Source organism: Mixophyes fleayi, chromosome 8, assembly GCF_038048845.1.
Source record: "Mixophyes fleayi isolate aMixFle1 chromosome 8, aMixFle1.hap1, whole genome shotgun sequence".
NCBI lineage: Eukaryota > Metazoa > Chordata > Amphibia > Anura > Limnodynastidae > Mixophyes > Mixophyes fleayi.
Genome location: NC_134409.1, coordinates 88,743,962 through 88,771,459, shown reverse-complemented (window position 1 = coordinate 88,771,459; position 27,498 = coordinate 88,743,962). Strand labels below are relative to the sequence as shown.

Here is a 27,498-nt window from a genome sequence, read left to right as displayed (position 1 = left end):
TCCAGACTGCTGCAACCTCCATCTTGCGACAATGATATCTTGGTCCTCTATAATCCATTCAAATAGCCTCTCCAAAAATAACCCCTCTACTCTCCATCATTAATTACGCTTCTACTGAAATCCTAATGTCTTTGTCACTCACCGGACTGTTAGTGCCTCTAGGTTGGGACATAGGTCTTTCTCGCTCCTGCCGGCGCCGCTCCTGAGCCGCGGCCATCCGCCATCTTGACTAAGATTGCGCATGTGCGGAAACCCTGAACTGTTAATACATCGCCTCTAGTCTCATTGGTTAATTAATCACCTCTCAGTACTTAAGACACCTGTTGCCCTATTACCTTTGCCTGTTCTTGGTTCTCATTCCTTGAGACTCTGAGGTGTTTCCTGTTTCTGCTCGTGTTATCCGTTTGCTCCTGGACAAGTCTCCTCTCCACATCAGTAGTAGAACTTACCCGCTGCCGACTACTCTCGCTACCTCCGTTACCTGCCTGCTCCTGGACAAGTCTCCTCTATACATCAGTGGTACAACTTGCCTATTGCAGACCACTCACGTTACTCCGTTCCACGCCTGCACCTGGACAAGTCTTCCCTTCACATCAGTGGTACGACTTGCCTATTGCAGACCACTCACGTTACTCCGTTCCATGCCTGCGCCTGGACAAGTCTTCCCTTCACATCAGTGGTACAACTTGCCAATTGCAGACCACTCACGTTACTCTGTTACACACCTGCGCTGGACAAGTCTTCTCTATATATCCGTGATGAAACTTACCAGCTGTAGACCATTCATGTTTCCTTGTGATATAGCTACTACTCTGTATGGTACCTATTAGCTAGACTAAAGTCTACAAGTGCCTCTGTATTGTAGCTGCAAGTCGCTGACTCTTCTACTATATTGTTGATTGGTCTTTGCCTAATGTTATCCAGTTCTGGCCTGCTATATGCTACCTGCGTGCTAAGGCACTTGGACTCTTTCCTCATTTATCCTTTTTACTAAACTGCTGTACCATCACAGTTCCACGGTGCCAAGACTCAGCATTTATACTATTGACATTCCTTTCCTCTATTCTACTGTATGGTTCCACTGATTCACCACACTACCCAGAGGTCCGCACTTCTGGTAAGTGTAGCTACACCTGGTGAATTCTGGGTAAAACTCCTAGTGCCCGTGACAGTAAGAACAGGCCATGACAGACCCAGGATCGTAACCAACAGCTAAGGATATGCTGCAGTACCTGGTTACTCGGGTTGAACAACAAGATGCTCGTCAGCAACAATTTTTTCAATGTTTGCAGTCTCTAGTCTCTCGGGGAGATCCTGTGCAAAATGAATCTTCTACTAATAATCCCCCGGAGACTTCTTCTTTCCCAGTGCCATCCCAGGTGTCTGTTGCTTCTACTCTACACCTGCCTACTCCTTCAAAATTTGATGGATCTCCAAAAGATTGTAGGGGCTTTCTCAATCAGTGCTCTATTCATTTTGAGCTCCAACCTCAAAATTTCCCTACTCATCGCTCTAAAGTGACCTATTTAATCTCTCTGTTTTTTGGACAGGCTCTGGTATGGGCCTCTCCTTTGTGGGCAAGAAATGACCCACTGCTGGAGGATAGTGCCATGTTCATTTCAACTTTCCGAAGAATTTTTGATGAACCTGGTCGTGTTATTTCTGCTGCCTCTAGTATTCTTCGATTACGCCAAGGATCCCGTTAAGTAGCACAGTACATAATTCAATTTTGCACACTTGCCTCTGAACTCCAATGGAATAGTGAGGCATTGATAGCTGCCTTCTGGCAAGGTCTTGCTGACAAGATTAAAGACGTGCTGGTTTCCCAAGAGTTACCATCTTCTTTGCATGCTTTGATATCTTTGTGCAACAGAGTGGACATGAGATTCCGAGAAAGAAATTCCGAAAAGGAGTCTTCACCTAAAGTATCGGGTCGCCTGCCTTCTCGATTTCGCCATCCCTCACCTTCAGTGGAACCCATGGAGGTAGGACGTTCTAGATTGACTTCAGAAGAGAGGGAATGACGGTTAAAGAATAAGCTCTGTATTTATTGTGCTGAGCCTAATCACTTGCTGAACTCATGCCCTAGAAAGTCGGGAAACGCGAGGCCCTAACCTGTTCTGGAGAGGTAAGGTTGGGGTCCCTGGAATCCTCTCCACACCTTTTGAATTCTAAAGTTTGCTCGTTTGCTGTTACTGTTTCCATTTCTACCAAGTCTTTTACATCGCAAGCACTTCTGGACTCTGGAGCTGCTGGGAGTTTTATTTCAAGTTCCTTAGTGTGTCAGTGGTCTTTACCTGTGACACCTTTAAAAACAGCTATTGCTGTTACGGCCATAGATGGTTCACGAATTATCAATAGAACTATTAATCAACGTGCCATTCCTGTAAACCTTCAAATCGGGGCTTTACATCAAGAGCAAATTTCGTTTTTAGTTCTTCCGGTTACTACTAGTCCTATTGTGTTTGGCTTTCCGTGGCTTCAACTCCATTCTCCACAGATTGACTGGAATGTTCTGCAAGTTATTTCCTGGGGTTCGGATTGTCATCACAGATGTTTGACTCAAGTGGTTCTAGTGAAAATAAATAAATCATCTATAACACCTTGTCCACCTGGTCTTCCTCCACAGTACAACTCCTTTGCTGATGTATTTGATAAAGCCCAGTCAGAACGTCTTCCGCCTCATCGGGCTTGGGATTGTCCAATAGATTTACAACCTGGCAAAAATCCTCCTAGGGGTCGTGTTTACCCCCTTGCGTTACCAGAGACCCAGGCGATGTCTGACTATGTCAAGGAAAATCTCCATCGTGGGTTTATTCACCGTCCATTTCTCCCGCTGGAGCGGGTTTCTTTTTGTTAAGAAGAAGGACGGGTCTTTGAGACCGTGTATAGATTATCGAGGTCTTAATGCCATAACCATCAAAAATCGTTACCCCATTCTGTTAATTACTGAACTTTTTGATCGCATTAAGGGAGCTTGGATATTCACTAAACTGGATCTTCGTGGTGCTTATAATTTAATTTGGATCAAGGCCGGAGACGAATGGAAGACAGCTTTTAACACCAGGGATGGACATTATGAATATCTTGTCATGCCCTTTGGGTTGTGTAACGCCCCAGCTGTCTTCCAGGGGTTTGTGAATGAGATTTTCCGGGACTTGTTGTATAATTGTGTCGTTCTCTATGTAGACGACATAGATATTTTCTCAAGATCTTTCATTCCATCGATTAAATGTGGCAGAGGTCCTTTCTAGACTCCGGGAAAATTTGTTATTCTGTTAACTGGAGAAATGTTCCTTTGAATTATCTCAGATTCCCTTCCTGGGATATATTGTGTCTGGAGTAGGTCTGGAGATGGATCCGGAGAAGTGAATGCAGTGTTACATTGGCCCCAGCCAACTACTCTCAGAGCTATTCAACGCTTTTTAGGATTTGCTAACTATTATCGACGTTTTATTCAAGGTTTCTCCTCCATTGTCTCTTCTATTGTGGCGCTTACCCGTAAGGGTGCCAATACCAAGCAATGGTCTCCTGAGGCTCTTTAAGCATTTCAGTTCCTCAAGAGGGCGTTTTCAACTGCTCCTATTCTTCGACAACCTGATGTTACCCTTCCTTTTTTCCTTGAGGTAGATGCCTCTAATGTTGGACTAGGAGCCATTCTATCTCAGAAATCTGAACAAAATAAATTCCATCCTTGTGCTTTCTACTCACAAAGTTTATTACCTGCTGAGAAGAATTATACTATCGGAGATAAGGAGCTATTAGCCATAAAAGGTGGCTTTGGAGGAGTGGAGATACCTACTAGAGGGTGCTCGTCACCCCGTGACTATTTTTACTGACCATAAAAATCTTCTCTATCTACAGTCAGCTCAATGTATGAACCCCCGACAAGCAAGATGGTCACTTTTTTTCTCTCGCTTTGATTTAATTATAACCTTCAAACCGGCTTCTAAGAATAAGAAAGAGGATGCATTGTCTCAGACGGTGGCCTCTTCCTCTGATATTGATTATTGTCTTGATCGTCCCATAGTGGATCCTAAATGTGTCAGTTTAGCTGCTTCTTCCACCAATGTTCTACCGTTTGGGAAAACCTTTGTTCCACCACTTCTTCGTAAAAAGATTTTGTCATGGTATCATTCCTCTCGTTTTGCTGGGCATTCTGGAGAACAAAAAACATTAGAGATTCTCTCTCGAAATTACTGGTGGCCCTCTATTAGGAAAGATGTCACGGAGTTTGTGGTTGCTTGTGATGTTTGTTCCCAATTTAAAGTTTCCCGTAGAACACCAGCGGGTCTACTTCAACCACTACCCATTCCTTCTAAACCATGGACCCATATAAGTATGGATTTTGTTACTGATCTTCCTCTCAGCAAGAAATGCAATATCATTTGGGTAGTGGTAGATAGATTCTCTAAGATGGCTCATTTCGTCCCTTTGATAGGATTACCTTCTTCTTCTACATTGGCTGATCATTTCATCAAGGAAATATTTCGATATCATGGATGTCCATCTGAAATCGTTTCGGACAGAGGAGTGCAGTTTGTCTCCAGATTTTGGCGAGCCCTTTGCAAAACCTTGGGTATCCAACTGTCACTATCATCGTCATACCATCCTCAATCAAATGGACAGACCGAGAGAGTCAATCAAGAATTTTTTCTTCAGCCAACCAGGACAATTGGGTAGATTTGCTTCCATGGGCCGAATTCGCCCATAATAATATGTATCATGAGTCATCTTCTAAAACACCATTTTTTGTTGTATACAGTCACCATCCGTCTCTCCCAGAATTTCCTGCCCTCCCTCCCACCCAAGTTCCTGCAGTGGAAGGTTTATGTCAAAAGTTTAAATCCATTTGGGCTCAGGTTAAATTCTCTTTGAAAAAGGCATCTTCAAGATATAAATTTTTTGCTGATAAAAAGAGGCGAGCAATTCCAGCACTTAAAATTGGAGATCGTGTATGGCTTTCTACCAAGAATATTCGCCTGAAGGTTCCTTCCATGAAGTTTGCTCCACGTTTTATTGGTCCTTATAAAATCGTTCAAGTGATAAATCCTGTTTGTTTTAAGCTGTCTTTACCGAAGAACCTTTGTATCTCCAATTCCTTCCACGTTTTATTACTCAAACCTCTCATCATCAACCGATTTTCTGTTCCTTCTTCAGTATCTCACCCAGTTCAAGCTCAACAAGAGGAGGAGTTTGAGATTACTCATATAATTGATGCTAAAATCTCTAGGGGAGTCCTTCGCTTCCTAGTGCATTGGAAAGGTTTTGGTCCAGAGGAGCGCTCTTGGATCCGTGCAGATGATCTTAATGCTCCAGCTCTTCTGAAAAGGTTTTATTCCAACTATCCGGGCAAACCTGGTTCTAAGTGTTCTTTGCCCACCTTTAAAAAAGGGGTACTGTCACTCACCGGACTGTTAGGGCCTCTAGGTTGGGACATAGGTCTTTCTCGCTCCTGCCAGCGCCTCTCCTGAGCCGCGGCCGTCCGCCATCTTGACTAAGATTGCGCATGTGCGGAAACCCTGAACTGTTAATACCTCGCCTCTAGTCTCATTGGTTAATTAATCACCTCTCAGTACTTAAGACACCTGTTGCCCTATTACCTTTGCCTGTTCTTGGTTCTCATTCCTTGAGACTCTGAGGTGTTTCCTGTTTCTGCTCGTGTTATCCGTTTGCTCCTGGACAAGTCTCCTCTCCACATCGGTAGTAGAACTCACCCGCTGCACACTACTCTCGCTACCTCCGTTACCTGCCTGCTTCTGGACAAGTCTTCTCTCCACATCGGTAGTAGAACTTACCCGCTGCAGACCACTCTCGCTACCTCCGTTACCTGCCTGCTTCTGGACAAGTCTCCTCTATACATCAGTGGTACAACTTGCCTATTGCAGACCACTCACGTTACTCCGTTCCACGCCTGCACCTGGACAAGTCTTCCCTTCACATCAGTGGTACAACTTGCCTATTGCAGACCACTCACGTTACTCCATTCCACGCCTGTACCTGGACAAGTCTTCCCTTCACATCAGTGGTACAACTTGCCTATTGCAGACCACTCACGTTACTCTGTTCCACGCCTGCACCTGGACAAGTCTTCCCTTCACATCAGTGGTACAACTTGCCTATTGCAGACCACTCACGTTACTCCGTTCCACGCCTGCACCTGGACAAGTCTTCCCTTCACATCAGTGGTACAACTTGCCTATTGCAGACCACTCACGTTACTCCGTTCCATGCCTGCACCCGGACAAGTCTTCCCTTCACATCAGGGGTACAACTTGCCAATTGCAGACCACTCGCGCTGGACAAGTCTTCTCTACATATCCGTGGTGAAACTTACCAGCTGTAGACCATTCATGTTTTCTTGTGATATAGCTACTACTCTGTATGGTACCTATTTGCTAGACTAAAGTCTACAAGTGCCTCTGTATTGTAGCTGCAATTCGCTGACTTTTCTACTATATTGTTGATTGTTCTTTGCCTAACGTTATCCAGTTATCAAGTTCTGGCCTGCTATATGCTACCTGCGTGCTAAGGCACTTGGACTCTATCCTCATTTATCCTTTTTACTAAACTGCTGTACCATCACAGTTCCACGGTGCCAAGACTCAGCATTTATACTATTGACATTCCTTTCCTCTATACTACTGTATGGTTCCACTGATTCACCACACTACCCAGAGGTCCGCACTTCTGGTAAGTGTAGCTACACCTGGTGAATTCTGAGTAAAACTCCTAGTGCCCGTGACAGTCTTCCATTTTAATTATGCTTTGACTACAAATGTATTTGGTGTTGTCCAATCCATTTCCACTTGTTATATCTATTATCACAATCTCTGTACATACCAGCCCTCTGCTCACACTGACACTCCCCCCCCCCCCCCAGGCTACCTCCGCTCTCAGGACTACGACCCATCTTGAATGCTGCCCGTGAAAATCTTCAACAGAATGCCTGTCTGTCAAGTAACGTCTCTAACTGCTGAAAAGTCACCGGTTTAACAAACAGTTCAAATGGTGTTTGTGACTTACTTCTCCCAGAGCTATGCTCCAGAGGGTATAAGGACATGTTCTGGAGCGGACTGTTATGGGTTTTCTTTTTTACAGTGTCCGTTGATCAAGCGATATTAACGAAGGAGAAAGCAAGAAACCTAATGGAGACAGTTTATTTTATTTCTATTCTGGAACTTCTTGTTATTATCCCACCTGATAATGCCTTATGAGTTTAAATCGAAGAGTGATAGTTATGTTGACGCTTGTTATGATGACCAGCAAGTGGAATATATTACCTGATATTGTAAATGGACGTTATCAGACATTTGTGTGTGCTGTTACATACTGCAGACAGCTGAACTTTGTAATATACTGTATATTTGAATATTTTGTAAGAAATACATAATGTGATGTAAACAAAACCGACTGAAAGCAACTTTTTTGTATATTTGAGAGGTAAGGGTTGTTATAAACTAGTTATTTATTTCACCATTAAAATTACTACATCTTTATTGTTGTTTTGCCTATTATACTTTCTCAAAAACATCTACATTTTTAGTATATCAAGTCTGTACTTTACATGCAATTGCTATGCCAAACAAGGTTCCCCCCACCCTCCCCAGCAATGAAGGACCCAGGAGAGGGTGAGTGATCTATGGGGAGACGTATGTGGGGTTAGACGTGTGTGATTTCTACACTAAGTGGAATTTTCTCACAAAGTGGACGAAAATGCACAGTTAGACAACACAGTTGGCCAAACATTGGACTACATTTGACTTGCTTTTACTCCCAGCAATAAGCAACATCTGCCACAGCCTATTTCTGCACTACTTGTCTATTTATATGGAATACTGCTAAGAGGTAATTCTTAAAATACCCTTGCTTTTTGCTTTTACCCCTTTTTTCACAATGTTTCACAAATTGCTTTTCTTAGTCTCATTTCATGGCATGATCTTTAGGACTGTGTCATCTTTCACCCCTCCACCAACACACAAATTTGTTCATATTGCACCTGCATTACTCCACTCACCTCTATTTAACACCCATGAACTGTTGTCCTATTTATTATCTCTAACAAGTACAGCCTCCACCTGTCGCCAGAAAATAAAAGGCCACACATCTTACAATCCCCTTGCCTATCTTTCGCTCACTCTGCTTCTATTAGCTGGTGATATATCACCTAATCCAGGTCCCCCACACTCCTCACACACACATACATCAGAACACTACCGTTCTATAGCAAACCTCAAACACATCACCTGTCTCCCCTCTCTTCCAAAGTCCTTTAAATGTGCCCTTTGGAATGCACGATCTGTTTGTAACAAACTTACCTCCGTTCATGATCTCTTCCTCTCAAAAAACCTCAACCTTCTGGCAATAACAGAAACATGGCTCATGCAATCAGACACTGCCTCACCTGCAGCACTTTCACATGGTGGCCTCCATCTCACCCACACCTCCAGACCTGAAGGCAGACAAGGAGGTGGGGTTGGACTACTTTTCTCCCCACAGTGCACATACACAGTTCTACCAAATGTCCCATCACTCACGTTCACATCTTTTGAAGTACATGCTATTCGCATTTTTAATCCATTCTCCCTACGTGTTGCGGTGATCTATCGTCCCCCTGGAGCACACCAACAATTTATTGAGGATTTCTCTGCATGGCTCCCTCACTTCTTATCTTCAGACATCCCCACCATCATCATGGGTGACTTCAACATCCCCATTGATAACCCACCTTCCAAAGCTGCTTCCAAACTACTCTCTCTAACATCCTCACTTGACCTCTCCCAGTGGATTGAATCATCTACTCATAAGGATGGCCACTGCCTTGATCTTGTTTTCTCTAGACTATGCTCAGTTTCTAATTTTATTAATACACCCTTCCCCCTCTCGGATCATCACCTTATCAGCTACACTCTCACCCCCACTGCTCTAACCTCTCTACTGTCTAACTCAACCAAGCCTCCTCATACTCGTAGAAATCTTAATTCTATTAATCTTCAACAATTTTCCACCTCTCTCCAACACCTTCTCTCCCCTATCTCTACATTCTCATCCCCTGAGATGGCAGTACCTCATTTTGACCTAACCTTAGCAACGGCCCTTGATCAAGTGGCTCCAGCGACACTTCATACTACACGTCGACTTCGATGTCAACCGTGGCACACCAAAGCAACACGAAATCTTCAAAAACTGTCCCGTAAAGCAGAACGTCACTGGCGTAAATCTCGAAGCTCTAATGACTTCTTCACATATACTTCTGTCTACCACTCCTATCGAAATGCTCTGGACACTGCAAAACAAACATACTTTCAATCTCTTATCTATGCTCAGGCTTCTAACCCCAAACGCCTTTTCAATACATTTAATCATCTTCTCAATCCTCCCACCCCGAACCCTCCATCTACTATCAGTGCTCAGGATCTTGCTACCTACTTCAAGGACAAGATTGATAAGATCAGACTAGAAATGGTATCCTCTTCCTCAACAAGCCATCAGCTCATTTCCTTCCCACTACCCTCTGACACCCATTCTTCATTTGACCCCACAAATGAAGAGGAAATTTCTACGCTCTTCTTATCTTCCTACTCTACCTCCTGTCCTCTTGATCCTATTCCCTCGCAAATTGGTAGATCCCTGTCTTCTGTGCTCATTTCACCTCTAACTCAAATCTGTAATCTCTCACTCTCTACTGGCATCTTTCCATCACTATACAAGCATGCAGTGATTACTCCTATTCTAAAAAAACAAAACTCCGACCCAAACTCTCTCTCAAATTACCGTCCCATCTCTCAGCTCCCTTGCCCCTCCAAGCTTCTAGAGAGACTTGCCTACACTCGCCTCACACGCTTTCTTTCCGCAAACAACCTGTTGGATCCTCTTCAGTCAGGCTTTCGTTCTCAACACTCCACAGAGACTGCGCTGACCAAGGTTGTTAATGATCTGATCACTGCTAAGACTGAACGCCATTACTCTCTCCTAATTCTCCTTGATCTCTCGGCTGCATTTGACACAGTTGACCACTCTCTTCTCATACAAACGCTGCAATCCCTAGGTCTTCAAGACACAGTTCTATCCTGGTTCTCATCTTACCTCTCTAATCGCTCTTTCACTGTTAATTTCTCTGGAGCCACATCTGCTCCGCTTCCCCTATCAGTTGGAGTACCACAAGGCTCGGTGCTAGGTCCTCTGCTGTTCTCTATCTATACCGCTTCTCTTGGAAATCTAATAAGTTCCTTTGGCTTTCAGTATCATCTCTATGCGGATGATACCCAAATCTATCTATCCTCTCCTGATATCTCGACATCTGTGTTGTCCCGTGTAACTGACTGTCTTTCTGCCATTTCATCTTGGATGTCCTCTCGTCAACTCAAACTTAATCTTTCTAAAACAGAGTTAATAATATTCCCACCCGCCAACAAGAGCATACCTGACATTTCTATCTCTGTTGATAACATGACCATAAATCCCACCCCACAAGCTCGCTGCCTAGGTGTAATCCTTGACTCACGCCTATCCTTTGTTCCCCACATTGACTCTATATCTAAATCATGTTACATACATCTAAAGAACATTTCCAGAATCCGCACATATCTCACACAAGACACTGCTAAAACCTTAATTCATGCACTAATCATCTCCCGCATTGACTATTGCAATTCCCTCCTTACTGGTCTTCCCAAAAACAGACTCAAACCCCTAAAATCTATTTTGCATGCTTCGGCAAGACTGATTTTCCTTGCAAATAGCTATTCCTCTGTTGAATCACTCTGTATGTCTCTACACTGGCTGCCTGTCTTCTACCGAATCCAATATAAAATACTTTTACTAACCTACAAGGCCATCAACAAAGCTGCACCAACATACATCTCCTCTCTTGTCTCAAAATATCTCCCAACTTGGCAACTCCGTTCTGCAAAAGATCTGCGTCTCTCATCCACCCTCATTACATCCTCCCATTCCCGGTTACAGGACTTTTTCGGGCTGCACCCACTCTATGGAACTCTCTCCCTCGCACAATAAGACTCTCCTCTGTTCTACAAACTTTCAAGCGTTCTCTGAAAACCTACCTATTCAGACAAGCTTATAATATTCCTCAACCACCATCTTAACCTCACTACCTTTAGCCTGTTACACAATTTCACACAAGACAACTACCCCCGGACCAACATTGTTGTGTGACAGGATCATTTAGCTTATGAGTCACCCTACCTTTGCAGTCTGGCTGGGCCAAGATGCAAAATGTATACTTAACCTCATGTGTCAATCTCCCATTGTCCCATAGATTGTAAGCTTGCGAGCAGGGCCTTCTCACCTCTTTGTCTGTTTTACCCAGTTTGTTTATTAGTTTATTACGTTTGTCCCCAATTGTAAAGCGCTACGGAATATGTTGGCGCTATATAAATAAATGATGATGATGATGATGATGATCCAGGCAGCTGCCTGGACCAGCACACTCATGGGGGTATATTCATTAAAGTGTGGCTTTGAAAAGTGGATATGTTGCCTATAGCAACCAAACAGATTCTAGTTATCGTTTATTTAGTACATTATACAAAATGACAGCTAGAATCTGATTGGCAACATCTCCACTATTAGGATTTTTTATTGAATGCCTACATTTCTTTTTAGCCTGACAATCATTATATATTCACAGTTGTTCGGAGTTAAAAAAAAAAGTCCAAATTTTGGATAAAAAAATGCATCTAGCACTACGTCTATTACACCACATCTGATTATAAGAAAGGCTTCTGCATAATAAACTTAGTTTTGCGCCTATATCAACAAGAAGTAACTTGTAATGCGATTTGCAATTGATCCATCATAATCCCACCGGCGCTTAGTTGTACAGTGTGCCACTAACTACATCTTTTTTCGCTGCAGGTAATTTTAAGTTAGGTGTGTGTCTGAATGTAAATTTGCCGTGAACAAATATGGTGCACTCTAATTTTCATTGCAAGTTGTGCCCTCCACAATAAGTGCTGAGAGACAAAATCTGTGGCATTGAAAGAAAGATAATTCAGCAAATAATATAGAGGATAAAGATCCTGTTTTATCAATTACTTGCTGAAGTACCCAGCGTTGCCTGGGTTTAAATCTTCAAGTTATTAAGTTATCAATGAGTTGGATGTAACTGTCAACCATTTCAAAATAATTAGAAGCTTAGCAGGTCTTCCAACACACCCATTAGGGGGGCTGCCCAGTGTCGTGCTTTTTTTTTTTTTTATATTAAATGTCATTGAAATCCATCTAGTGGAAGGTTCGGAACAGGTTTGTCAGGTCAAAGTTCTGACCAGTGTACACCAATGGGAGGTTCTACTGGGACACTAACCTCCGTAAAACCTGGACCATTTCACGTTTGTTTCATCCCAATCGGTGCAGGGGTGTCTGAATGCATAACTGGGCAGACAAGCAGATCAATGATTTTTATATATAAGATTTTACTGTGATAGGGCATCCTCAGAATCCTTCCTCCTCTTGTCTGCCTTACTTACATTGTTCACCATTCTGCGCTCTTGTTATGATAATTGCTATACCTACTCCCAGTGCCCTTCTTGAGTATGGTTGCAGACAGTAGGATTAAGGATAGGGATGTGGTATCCTAGTACATGGACAGGAGCCAATGACTGGGGAGTCACCAGACACATCGTGGTTAATAATGTACCCTTGAGCAAAATGTACACCATGTGTATATCAAAGTACTTTTTAACTTAAAATGTTAACACTAAAATCTGAACATATCCTGGAGGGATGGTTAAGTGTGAGCATGGAGGGGAGGCAGCGAATTGTGTCATTTTGATACTGCCCCCAACGATACATTTATGCATCTGCGACAATATGACCCAGGTGGCAAAGCCTACATTACGTGGTTTGCTGTGACTCATGTCATAGAGGGTCCAAAGTGGTAGGATGTGAGAAAACCAACCCGGGAGATCTATGCAGAATTAGGGAGTCTCCCGGGCAATCCGGGAGAGTGGGCAAGTATGATTAAAACATAACCTAAAGCAGTGGTTCCCAAACTTTTGCAGTTCGCGGCACCCTTAGAGTCTCCAAATTTTTTTAAGGCACCCCTCCAAAATAATTACTGAGCAGTCCTGTTTTAGAAGTAGTTGGGTCAAAAAATTGTAATAAATATTTAGGTCAGGATAGAAATACTTATTTAGTTGTATGCAAAAATGCTCCCTCTGCATCCAGACCTTATGTCACCAGGCACTCTGCCCCTTCTGCCACCAGGCATTTTGCCCTCTCTCACGCTGTCCCCCTCCTCTGCCCTCTCTCATGCTGTCCTCCTCCTCTGCACTCTGTCCCCTCCTCTGCACTCTGTCCCGCTGTCCCCCTCCTCTGCCCCCTCTCACGCTGTCCCCCTCCTCTGCCCCCTCTCACGCTGTCCCCCTCCTCTGCCCCCTCTCACGCTGTCCCCCTCCTCTGCCCCCTCTCATGCTTTCCCCCTTCTCTGCCCTCTCTTACACTGTCCCCCTCTTCTGCTCTCTGTCACACTGTCCCCCTCCGCTGCCACGCTGTCACGATCCTTCTCACTCTGCCCCGCGCCAGCCATAGAAAAAAGAGAGAACACAAACACTTACCAATCCGCGCAGCGCCGGGACCCAGCATCATCCTCTCTCATGCAGCTTGTGATTCAGTGACAAGCTGCGTGAGAGAGGAGGATGCTGGGTCCCGGCGCCACGCTAATTGGTAAGTTTTTGTGTTCTCTCTTTTTTCTATGGCTGGCCCGCGGCACCCCTGGGAGCCGCGGCGTACACTTTGGGAACCACCGACCTAAAGCATCCACTACAAAGCATACAAGTATAATAGTCAACTCCTGTAAGCAAATCTATATACACCAGACAGAGAATACTAAGTAACACCAAACAAATGAGCTGGCAACTATAATTATCTGCTAGTGAAAACAAGTTATGTGAATAGAGAGGGATAGGGGGGGCTCTTTATATATGTCGAATGCATGCTGATGTGCATAGAATAATAATTGTAAATACCTTTTGTCATGGGCTAATATCTACACATTATCGTTTACTTTGAGTTGACCTTTCAGTTTGCATGTCTTGCTGTTACTTCCAATTTATGATCCTGTATCTTCAGTTTTTCTATATCTCATTCTAAAATTATATTGTTTTTAGATCTCTACACATCCATATGAATCAGTAATGAGTAACCACAACAGAAATTAACTCTTAAAATGTTGTCCCAATATATACATTTTATCAATAAAAAATAAATGCCTAAATAAATATTATTTTTTCAGGTGATTTGGAAACAAATTCAAGACAAAATGCACATATTATACTATCTATTTTCTTGTTATTTAGTACTGATACTACCATCAGCAAAAACAACCTCAGTAATATAGGACAGTACAAGGGTGGCTAAGAGCTGGCTAAATCCTATTTCCCATACAGTCAATGTACCAGGTACCTACACTGAAGGGGATTTAGACACATCACTGTGAGCTGGCAAAATCCCCTTCCAATTCAAGACCTGGCCAGCAGGGGACCAGAAAGGTACCTTCGGTGAAAGGGATTTAGCTGGCTCACAGTGAGCTGGCTAAATCCCCTTCCAATTCATGACCTGGCCAGCAGGGGACCAGAAAGGTACCTTCGGTGAAAGGGATTTAGCTGGCTCACAGTGAGCTGGCTAAATCCCCTTCCAATTCATGACCTGGCCAGCAGGGGACCAGAAAGGTACCTTCGGTGAAGGGGATTTAGGTGGCTCATACTGAGTGTGCTATTTCCCATGCAGTGTAGGTACCGGGTACCTACGGTGAAGGGGATTTAGTCGCAACCCGAACACTGTGTGTACCATGTGACCGCTGCGATCACATAACCCTGTGATGTCATATTGATGTGCCATGGTATACCTATGCTGAAGGGGATTTAGCCGCTACCGATATGATTTTGACTACAGTGTAACTCGTTACTCACACCATGTTCTAGCACTTCAATACCAAATATCTCTCCATCTATCCAAACAGCCTGTTATCCACAGAGGACTGCTCCACTTAAATAATGTAGCATAGATAGAAAATATCTTAGAGCGGAGCTCCGTTTTCAGCATCATCCAGACAGCTGCTGTTCACAGAGGAATGATCCATATAACTAACACTGCATAGATAGAGAGTATCTCAGAGGGGAGCTCCATTTCAATATCACGCAGACAGCCTGCTGCTCACGGAAGAATGCTCTATGTGATTTATGTTGTATAGATGGAGATCAGTTCAGAGGGAAGGTCAGTTTTACTACTATCTAGACAGCCTGTTATCTATGGAGGAATGCTCCTTGTAGTTATTGCTGCATAGAAGGAGAGTTTTTTAGAGGGGAGTTCCATTTCAGTATTTTTACATTTAATCAAATTATTAGTTGAACATGTTCATACACTTAGGAATAGATTAGTCCAATTACTGAACAGCAGTGGCCCATTGTCTAAGCAGATAACGATGTGAGTTCAAATGCTAAACACACATTGTTAGTGGAATATTACTAGGGGTGTGCACCGGCCACTTTTAGTGTTTTGGGTTTTGGGTTCAGATTAGCTTGAGCTTTTGGGTTCGGATTTGTTTTGCCAAAACACCTGACGAAAGGTTTTGGTTCTGATTTAGGGTTTTGGGTTCTGACTTATTTTTAAAAAAGCGCTAAAATCCAGTTTTTTGTTTTTTTTTACACTCCTAAGCTATTATTAACCTCAATAACATTCAATAACAATCATTCCCACTAATTTCCAGTCTATTCTGAACACCTCACAATATTGTTTTTAGTCCAAAACGTTGCACCGAGGTAGCTTTCTGGACTGCGTAGTGAAGTGGCCCCGGTACCCAATTTGGTACCGGGCCACAATACCTCCTCCAACTGGTCTCAATTCCACTGCACATATGGCTGCTCCTACATCCTCTGCAGCATATAGAGGGTGTAGTTCGAGCGCGTCACTACCTCTTGTTTTCGACGATGACAGGTCATTTTCATAAAATTTTGATTTGGCAGCAACAGTCAACGTATTTTAATATATGATACGCATCTATCTGGACTGCGTAGTGGAGTGGCCCCGGTACCCAATTTGGTACCGGGGCCACAATACCTCCTCCAACTGGTCTCAATTGCACTGCACATATGGCTGCTCCTACCTCCTCCAACTGGTCTGAATTCCACTGCACAGATGGCGGACACCGGATGCACGTCTAACACCAACATAGCTGTTAAGGCCGCAGTTATTTTTTGGTACAGCAGCAACAGTGAACATAATTTGACTTTGAAATATCAGTACCTAGTATTTTTAAACTAATTTTTTTATGGGTTTTTTTCAATTATTTTTGTATAATTCTTTTATATTTTTTTAAAAAAAAAATTTGTATAAGTTTTTTATAATTATTTTTTTACTTTTTTAGAACTTTTGAATAAATTTGAAATAACTATGCCCTTAGCAGAACAGAGCACAGGACACAGGCAGCACCACTGGACTCAGCAGGACAGAGCACAGGACACAGCACCACTGGATGCAGCAGGACAGAGCACACGACAAAAGCACCACTGGACTCAGCAGGACAGAGCACTGAACAAAGCACAAAGAACAACTAAACTGATCAGGAACTCCCTAACTACAACCTCCCTCACGAGTGATCACAGCCAGAATGAAGATGGCGCCCGCAAGGTGAGTATTTATGACATCCGAGTCTCGCGAGATCCGACGCGAGACTTGGATGTCATAGCCTCGGTTTGGCTCTGTTTGCCGCCCGGAAGTTCCCAAAAAGTGCTTGGATCGGCCTCGGATCCGCACTGTTCGGGTGGGCTCGGATTGCGAGAATCCGAGTCCGCTCATCCCTAAATATTACATGACACTTTTTGCTGCCACCTACAGTCCGTTTTTATATATTAGAACCATAAGCTATGCAATTAGTGTAACAATGTTGCTTTGTTGTCAAACAGTCAAGGGTAACTAAATGAGACACCTTGAATTCTATGTACCCATATTCCAGGGATCACTTGGCAGTTTTCTGCTTATTTAGACACTTTTTCAATTATGATATAGGCTACCTCAAACTGCCTATACACTCTAATAATAGAGAATTTTCACTAGCTTAATCAGACTCTCAGACATTATATATAATAGACCAAACACAAACCAGTGCTGAGACTTAGAACCAAACCCAGTAAGTAATCCACGTTGGTTAATAGTCAATTTATTAAAATAAAAACATGTAAAAATACACAATAATGTCAATAAAAATACAAACATGCATCAGTGCACTTATTACCAATCCCTACCCTAACTTGCATGCACGAACTGAGTGAATGAGGCAGTCTATAATGACTCCAATTAATGAGAGTTGCTTCACATGGATAGATCCGATAATATTGGTGGATGGAATGCAGAATATTATTGGCTATATAGACCTCCAAAATAACGCCATAAATAATAACAATAGGCTATGCCTAATAATGTCACTCTAGATTGTATTGGCAATAAGATGATGGAGTTCTCAGATGGGTACACACTTATATCATTAGCCTGGAGATCAACTATGCACACATATTCCTTTGGCTGGGCTGGGAAAGTTCTAGATATTAGCCATCAACATGCATAATAATAAAATAATCCGTTACTTTCCTGAGGTCGAAATGTGATTCCTCAGCAGCCTCAGATAAATGTCATAGTTTCCGGTCATAGTCTCCACGAATGAATGACACAGACTCCTGTGTGTATTAACCGAACTCCGTATTGGTGTGCACTGGAGTAGATTTAGAGCACCTTCGGTCCGTTCGTAACTTACAGCTCCAGGAAATCAAGCTGAAATGGTGTGTGTGGACATATCTAAGATCTGCCGTCCAAGCAGTGGGATCAGTAAGTTCTGCAGTATACCCTTACGCGTTTCATCACCGAAGTGATTTCATCAAAGGGAAAGCCCTACTACCGGGTCGTTTCATTTAAATCTTTCTTTTTTCAACACTTTATTTTTAATATTTTGCAGTTTTTTCATTTTGGTTGTTTATCCAATAATTTTAATGGATATCAATAAAATTAATGCATTAATGTAGCTATTTGTTCATACCTAGGGTGCTTATTTGGTCATATTTTTCTCCTTTGAATCTACCAATTATAAGCCTTGACCTTGGCACCCCCTCACGTCATATGCAATCTAGTTTAAATTAATAGTGAGGTAGGTAATTACCTTGTGCGGAGCGGTTTCCCCTTCTCCCTTTTCTTTCCCTTATGTACACAGGTTTATAATTCCATCTGGGTTGTTATTAAAATGCATAGCATACTCTTCCATAAGGGATACACACACACACACACACACACACACACACAGTGCATGCAACCTCAACACAGATAAAGTGTGTGTGTGTCTGGATTAGAACTCATGACTGCCTTTTTGGAAAGTGGGATAACTAACTACTAACACAAACTGATATTTGAAAAACAGGGAGAAGAGCAACAATTCAGCATGCGTGCTACACAGGAAACTGATAGTTAATAATGCTCTTCATTATTCAGACAAATTACATATACAATAGGAATCTCACAGGTAGCTCAGTGGTTTGCACTTTGGACTCACAAAACTGCCGACATGAGTTCAAATACCAAGAATACCCATAACATCTGTGTGCAGATGGTGGACTTTAATCATTTATCTAAGAAACACCTCAGGAACTTGCCACAATTTTTTTATTTTTTTTTAAAACTTTGTTCTACACGCTCGACCACAATGTCAAATCTGCCCTCATATTTAACATGTATTGTAATCTACTGCAACTTGATTACGGCAAGTTCCTTTTTTCATGGCTGACAATGTTAATTTTTTGAACTTTCCAAAAGTGTCATGGCCCACAGTTCACATGCACATTATTATGCGCATGCTGACATTTATTACTAGGAATGGACTAAGAGGTAGGGAATGGATTTGGAGAGGACAGGCTCCTTGGAGTTAAATGCAACATTGCTTGGAAACCTAGTTTAATCTGGATCTACGGCTTACAGGTTATGTGATGTACTCAGTTTTACCCAAACAGAACGCTGACCACAGTCGATTAGCATGGTGGTTTGCATCGGTTGCACTTCTGCCTTACAGCACTGAGGGCATGAGTTCAATTCCCAAACATGGACTGATCTGTGTACAATTTGGATGTTCTCTTCATTGTGTGACTGGCTTTGCTCTGACACTTGAAGTGAACCTTGGACTATCACTACAATGGCACATGATTTGGAGAACTAGTTAATTAGCTAGAGCATTTGCCATATACCTTTTTGAATTAATCTTGCACACAGGGTACAGTTGGCCTACCTCTTGGAGGGGTGGATATTTGGTGGAGGACAAATGTTCCTATTTGCTGACATGCAAAGAGCAAATGCAAACCTTTTCTGCTTTAGAAATGATGGAGTTCTAAACAATATTGTAAATGTCAAAAGAGAGAGAAAGAGAAATAGTACTGACGGAGCACTCTTTGAACCAGATAATTTGATATTGGTAGAAGTCTATAATATAAAATGAACAATCTTTATTGATATATATTAAAATGATCAAAGCGAAATATTTAAAAAATTATATGATTTTTTGAACCAAATAAATAAACAGTTAAGAGGTAGATGGACTACCACGCTGGTTTGCTGTTGTGGTTATGTTTCTCTAGGGCTGATAGAGAATACTGTTATAACCTGACTTAATGATAACTAACTAGGAGATATCATATTGTGATCTACTAATTCGTCCCATAACCAAGGTAGGGGAAGGTCATACTTCTTATGTAGTAAACCGTGAAATACTCCAATAATCTATCCGTATTATACTACTATTGTTGGTTGGGTGAATATCCCCCGCAATAAGTTAATAATATACTGCTATGCAGTTAATATAGTTGATCATAATTAATTAATGACTTAATATCAAGTAGTAGTTACTAGCCTTTGATAATGTCAGAATCTCGTAAATATGATAAATAAAGCTCCAGCTTACTAATATACCCTATAGTGTTTTGGTTTTAGGTTTGGCTTTATAATATTCACCTATAAAACATAGGCTGTAACCTCAGTTTAATGCTACAAATGCGGATAGGTCACTACTAGCAGATCTAATAGACTCCTATGGTAATCTGTTTGTATGTTACTGATGTTATTATATTGGGTAAAACTCCCCCACTGTGAGTTGATATTGTATTGTTTGTATAGTTCTTAGTTAATAGGTAACTTGGTATCAATTAGCAACTTAGTAACCCTCGATGATATCAGAGAGTCACCGATATGATAAACAGAGCTCTAACTTGATAATAGGTCCTTTAGTATCTATATGGCAGGCTTGATGTTGCAATATTGACCTATGCAGCCAGTACTATAACCTTGCTTATTGCTAAAGATACAGATATGTCCCTACTAACAGATCCATAATGGATAGCTGTATTAGCGCTAATGGATGAGGAACCAAATCCTTAGGGAATAATGTGAAGTTTGGTATTAAGATTAGGCCTTTTTAAACTCTGATTGCCAACATTTGGGTGGAGTGGTTGGCCTGGCCAATGTGATTTGGACTATTTGGTTTTAATGTTTAAAGAATTAGTTATGTGCACTCCTTTGCATTGTGCAGTTAATTAGCTAGAGCATTTGCCATATACCTTTTTGAATTAATCTTGCACACAGGGCACAGATGGCCTACCTCTTGGAGGGGTGGATATTTGGTGGAGGACAAATGTTCCTATTTGCTGACATGCAAAGAGCAAATGCAAACCTTTTCTGCTTTAGAAATGATGATGGAGTTCTAAACAAACCAGCTTCCTTAAATGTTACTCTTTTCAGATTATAATATACATTCTCTTTTGTCCTTAGACCCACATGTTGTATAATTAGAATATATTAATAAAGACACACACACCAATGAATCTGTTTTTCTAACTTATATTATTAAATCCAAAATATTTACAGTATGTAATAAAACTATTTACATAAAAAAGCAAAACAAATTAAAAAAATTACTCATAGAGTGTAGACCAGTAGGCCAATTGTTGCCTCATAGTGCTATGATGTCTAACACTTGGAAAGTACTTGTGAATACCTTATATTTGCACACATGTAGAAGCAGGCATTGGTGTTACTATGGCACAAAGTATCCCTAAAGATTCATTACACACTGACATATCCGACTTGCAGATATTCCCCTCCTGATTGTGGCTTAATTTGACGGTTTGGCCCTTTCCGGGCCCATTAGCAATGTGAATGCTATTGCAAAGCAATGATACATTCTGACACCAAGATCCAATCTGAAATTTTCAGTTTACATCAAGACTACTTGGAGCACAGATTGTGAAGGTCACCAAAACAAACACATGTCCAGTGTGTGCAGGCTAACAATCTGTGTTTTCAAACACATTTTAGTAGGCTACAAAGTGTGTATCTGTGTGGTGCTGGAATGGAACATTGCATTACTGGACCAATAAACAATATAGGTTATGTGTAATATACAGGGCCTGATTAAGGGTTCTGGCCGCCCTAGGCTAATACGGCCGCAGCGCCCCCCCCCCCCCCCACTCCTCCGAATATATAGGTGTATAGGAACACTCCTGAATATGAATGTTCAGGTGTATTCTCCAGCATTCAAATTTAGACAGATTGTGCCATTGTCTCTTACCTGTTCTTGCTCTTCTCTCTTGCAACTTTGTTATCCTCTCGCTGGCTTCTGAAAAGTTGGCGTCCTGTTTTGAAAATGCAAAAATGTATTATAATGCAAATCCTGAATGATTAGGCCCTTTAGTTAAAACAAAACACTCCATTATGGCCAGCTAAAAGTACCCCATTGGACAGGCATATATAAGCAATATCTGAATATTTGTTGTCAATCAAATACAAACCTCTACCAGCCCCATCTCACTAATATTTAGTATTCTAGTGATTGCTGAGACCACCCATGTGACCACCACACAATCATGAGATTCTGCCACCCAAAGCTGCTGTATTTTTTAAATACCCCCTGCAGCCATTTTCCTTAACCACAACCCCCCCACAGCCATTTTCCTTAACCCCTGCTGCAGCCATTTTCTTTACCTCCCATCCTGCATCCATCCCCCTTGCAGCTATTTTTCTTACCTCCACTCTGCTAGCTAGCTATCCCCCCCGTCACATCAAAACTCCCCCAGTCACATATATCAGCCCCCCTCCTCTGCCCTCCTTCATACATATCAACCTCTCTCCCTCCCTATAGATTTTCATGGCAGCCCCCCCCCCCTCCCACCCTATAGATTTGTATGACAGTCCCCCTCTCCCTCCCTATACATATGCATGACAGTCCCCCCTCTCCCTCCCTATAGATATGCAGGGTAGTCCCCCCCCCTCCCTATAGATATGCAGGGTAGTTCCCCCCCTCCCTATAGATATGCAGGGCAGTTCCCTCCCCCTCCCTATGCCCCCTCCCTATAGATATGCAGGGCAGTCCCCCCCCCCCCTATAGATATGCAGGGCAGTTCCCCCCCCCTCCCTATAGATAGACAGGCAGCCTGGCGATTGGCTGTGTGTTGCTAACCACTGACCACCATTGCTTTTGATTGTCGAGCCCTCCACCCCCCCCCGCGGCGACCCCCCCTCCCCCACCCCGAAAAAAAAAATGAATGAAGAAAAAAAAAAAAAAATGTAAAAAAAAAGCCTGGTCAGCCTAGTGGTTGATCAGGCCCTGGTAATATATCACAAATAGCTTACAAAGGCACTCGACACTGAAAAGCGAGGATAGTTTCATTAAAATATATATGTATAGGAATATTCAGCACTGCTGACTGTAATCACATAAATTATATCCCAAAGTGACACAATTCTTATGCACAGATGAAATTTACAAGACCAATCTTCTTATAAACATACACAAGTGAATAAAAATATTTAAAATACTTATTTTTAAGGAGCAGATCCGTGGGTCACAGTGTTCTGATCTTTCTCTTTTTTTTATAAACGAGGGTGATATAACATAGAAAAATATAAAAATACAACATATTATAATATTGTAACAACAGGTGTTCTATAATGTGATGAATGTTGCTCTTTTTATAACATAATCAGCTTTCATTCAGGATTTTCTTCTTATGTGAATCCACTCACTAGATACACAATAAACGAGTGCCTTGATTATCTAAACGTGTTCAATATGATATAACATCTTCACCCAACTCCAGTGTCGGACTGGCCTGCCGGGGAGCCGGGGTATTCCTCGGGAGGCCCTGTTGCCTGATAGCCCCACCCTCTTTGTTGGTGGGGCAGAGCAGAGAATTACTGAGTTGCGGTCAGTCTACATATGAAATGGAGACTATCAAACTAATAAATCCCTCCCTACAGCCAGCACGTGAGAACACTTCCTGCTCCTGAGACAGAGAGAGGCAGAAATGCTTCACAGTGACACAGATCTTAGATTACTCCGTCTGATGTATGCAGGCGTCCTGTAGTCATAAAGTTGCCGTAGTAAATGCAGTGTGAGTCCGTTTAATCAGTAAGTGTAATAAATTGTGCAAACTTCTCTAGAGCTCTCCACTGTGTGACCTCGGAGGGAGGGAGATAAATTAGAATGGCTTCATGGCAATATACGTCTTCAGTGCCTCTATAAAAGGATCCTATTGCAGCTGAAGACCAATGAATGGATTCCAAATAAATAGTACCAAATTCACTGTTCATATCATGTTCCATGTTTATTTGTTTTCAATCAATTTTGGGACTCTATTCCCTATAGAAGCATATCTTAATCAGAATAAAACACATTGAGACAGTAGCGGATCCAGGGGGGGCGATCGCCCCCCTACCAGGGGCTTGCTGCCGACAGCTGCACACTGTGCAGGTCCGTTCAGCAGTGACAGTATGCTGCCCGGCAGCTCTGATTGTGTTTTAAACACAATAAGAGCAGCGGGACAGCACACTTTCACTGCTGAACGGACCTGCACATACTGTGCAGCAGCCGGCAGCCTTAGAACACAGAAAAGGGGCGGGGCCTAAATCGCCCCCCCCTAAAATCGCCCGGGGTAGGACAAATGTCTGGGTCCGCCCCTGCATTGAGACAGTTAGGTCCTAATAGGATTGCATTTGCTATATGATTTAATATTAATGTTTTGCTTTTGACCTTTGTAGTGGCATTGGATTATTATTGATTGTACATTTTGTGGGTAGATCATTTTTTAGAGTCCTGTTTTTATTTGCCAGTGTCTAGAGTGTGATTAGATTTATGTAATATTTTAAATGTACATATATTTTTATGCTAATAAATTTGTGGTCTCTATAGTGCTTCATGGATATATTAATATTTAGTCTATAGCCTTATATTGTGGTTTTCATATGATGAATGGTTGATCTCTAGTGCTGTATTATAGCATTTGTTTTCTGTGTACACTATGAGGGGAGAGAACACTAACCACAAAGAGTGGGCAGCACACAAAGGGGGAGGGGGAGTGTAAGGGAAATGTGAGCAGATGGACACAGAGTATAGCCTTGCATTAAATATGTATCTGTCCCTAGTGATAAAAAGCATCTAAATAGAATTCAAACTATCAAGTTCCTAGAAGCTGCAGGAGGCCCTGGCGGAAACCAGGACACCGGCCACTCAGTTACATCTTCCATATCGCCACTTCTTGATTTCCACTTTGACAACTGATTTCTACAGTGTATATGAAGGTTACCACATTTTGTTTTGCTGTCTGTGCGAAAAAATATTTGTGTAACGTCATGATAAACTGAAAATAAACCATGGCCCTAGCAAACTGCGCAGTGCCATTTCATCACCCGCTGTCATCCAACTCACAACAGCGCTCCAAAAAGGACTGGGTGTGCTCCCTGACCCATTTGGTATTAATTTGGAGTATGGCTTCCAGAGGCTTTCCACTTTCTGCTTAGGTCCTTACAGATTTTATAAAAACATCCACGTAAATCTCCATAGTCCCATTTTTGGTAACACAGTCGAAATGTTCAGTTCCCTAAAGTTTGTGACTTTGCTGTAACCAGTGCATATTTGAATCAGGAAGTGACTTGGACAGATAGGGGGAGTAGCTATCAGTGATGGGGCTTATTTTGTTCCAATTGATATGTACAAATGTTAGGAGGTCTGGGTCTGTGTGCATGTGTGCCAATTTTTGTCATGTGTATGCTGGCATATATGTATGATAGTTGTTTTTAGCCCTGTGTTGCGATGGTGCAAGCACAAGAGTGTTGTGTATCAATTGAAGTCTATTACTGTCTAGTTTGTTGAAATGCCTTGTTTTGGGCAGCACTGTGGCTCAGTGGTTAGCACTTCTGCCTCACAGTTCTGGGGTTATGATTTCAATTCCCGACCATGGCCTTATCTGTGTGGCGTTTGTATGTTCTCCCCATGTTTGCGTGGGTTTCCTCCAGGTGCTCCGGTTTCCTCCCACACTCCAAAACTAGTAGATGAATTGGCTGCTATTAAATTGACCTTAGTCTCTTTTGGTCTGTGTGTTTATGTTAGGGAATTTAAATTTTAAGCTCCAATAGGGCAAGGACTGATGTGAGCGAGTTCTCTGCACAGCGCTGCGGAATTAGTGGCACTATATTAATAGCTGATGACGATTGATTGTATTCAATTCATCCCTCCCCTTCCCCTGTCTCCCCTGTTTAACACAGTGCCCTCCATGCTGCATTTGCTCCCCTTCACTTAACTTCCTATTGACTTTCTTCTCTTCTGTCTTGTCCATCGCGCTCCTCACTGCAAATGTCCACTTTTTCTTTATGGACCATACTATGGTGCTATACGTTGTCCTCCATGGGCTGACCCCATCCCCTTTAATGACCGACCACAGCCCCTCTTACAGTTGGCCACACCCCATTGTAGTGGGCCCCTACCACTGCATTTCCCCCGGTGGGCCCTTCATGTCCCAGTCCGACACTGCCCAAGTCTTTAAGTGATAACACTTACAGGATAGAAAGAGATAGTAGGCCTGGTTTTAGGTTTCTTTAAGGTCCTCCATAGGGATACTCAGAAGTTCTTTCCAAATAGATATTCTCAATATCAAATAAAAAGAGGAAAAAACAAGCGGATCTAGGAGTAAATGTATCAAGCTGAGAGTTTGCCAGCAGGTTTGAAAAGTGGAGATGTTGCCTATAGCAACCAATCAGATTCTAGCTGTCATTTTGTAGAATACACTAAATAAATGATAACTAGAATCTGATTCGTTTTTCAAACCCGCCGGAAAACTCTCAGCTTGATACATTTACCCCCTAGTGTGATACCGTTTGACAAAAAATATTTATTGCACAAACATAACATATAAAAGACAAAAATATATAAAAAATATATGTATATAAAAACTGGAACATAGGATTATGAGGATCCCTACCAGATAAAGATGAATAAGTAGCTTGTAGTTATAAGTCCCCGGGGTATACAGGCTTCACTTTCCTGGTTATCCAGATGGTAGAGATGGGGTCCTCATAGGTTTCAGATCTATTAGCCCTAATATTCCAATGTGTTTCAACCTCTTAATTTAGGTCTTTTTCAAGGATAGAGCTAATATGAAGTGAGCTCTCTTATATACAGGAAGTAGATTTGATCCAGGTTCAAAAGGTCATATCTTTACATCATAAATATACATTTTCTATCAAATCAAAACAGGAATCCATTGGACGTAACATAACAGAAATCACAAATTTCCCAAATAGCCCAAGGTTCCTTATATTATACATACAAACACATTGAATCTATATATTAACAATTTAACAAAATCTTTCTATCACATATCTTCCAATAATGTCCGCTACCATAGCTCTTCTTCTTAATTCAATCTCTACCCAATCTCATGATAGTGAGATAAATTATTCCTTTAGCAGATTTAGCGCATAATGCATACATCGAGGGGGACACCGTTTGCGTTCCACCCTCACTTCCGGTTTGCGGGTCATCGTGAGGTCGCGTGGAATGCATATGCGTTCCACTGCCTCTTTTCCGGTTTCTTATTGGCGCTACCTCACTTCCGGTTTCAATTTTCTTGATCGTGGATGGAACGCTTATACGTTTCACTTCTCTATTTGCGATGCCTATATTGTTTCTGGTGGGAGTTTTTGTTATCAGCAAGTGGAACGTAAAGTGCGTTCCAGCTTCAAATTTATACATAATTCCATGTACTGTTCTATTTCCCTCAAAAAAGGGAAAAGATAAATGGAGATTATAAACAATATTATAGATAATTATCCCCATTTCCTTAAGGAGATTGAGGGAATACCCACTTAATATAGAAAAGAATCATGGATGGGACATGACTGGAAAATATATGATCAGTACAACTCATAAAAACAATACAATAACGATTTTCACATGTTCCAAATTTTCGTATTTAAAGAAATATTATCACAATATGCGGTATTGCAATTTTCAAATATCTGGATCGATTTTATATGATTATAAATTGTAAAAACAGACACAACATCAGTCATGTAAATCAACATAATTATATTGACGACACAAATACAAAGATCCTATATTAGTAGCTCTATAGGAATTCATCAGGATCCACAAAGAAAACATTGATCCTACAAAGAGAGAGG

The 27,498-nt window shown here is 41.9% G+C and overlaps 1 long non-coding RNA gene across 1 annotated transcript in view; it reads right to left on the bottom strand.

Moving 5' to 3' along the window:
* Nucleotides 1–26,717, bottom strand: part of LOC142099422 (uncharacterized) — a 72,274-nt gene extending 45,557 nt beyond the window's left edge. Inside the window, exon 1 of the long non-coding RNA XR_012678544.1 lies at nucleotides 26,295–26,717. This is a non-coding gene — a long non-coding RNA (uncharacterized LOC142099422). The remainder of the gene's footprint in view (nucleotides 1–26,294) is intronic.
* Nucleotides 26,718–27,498: the final 781 nt, after the last annotated feature.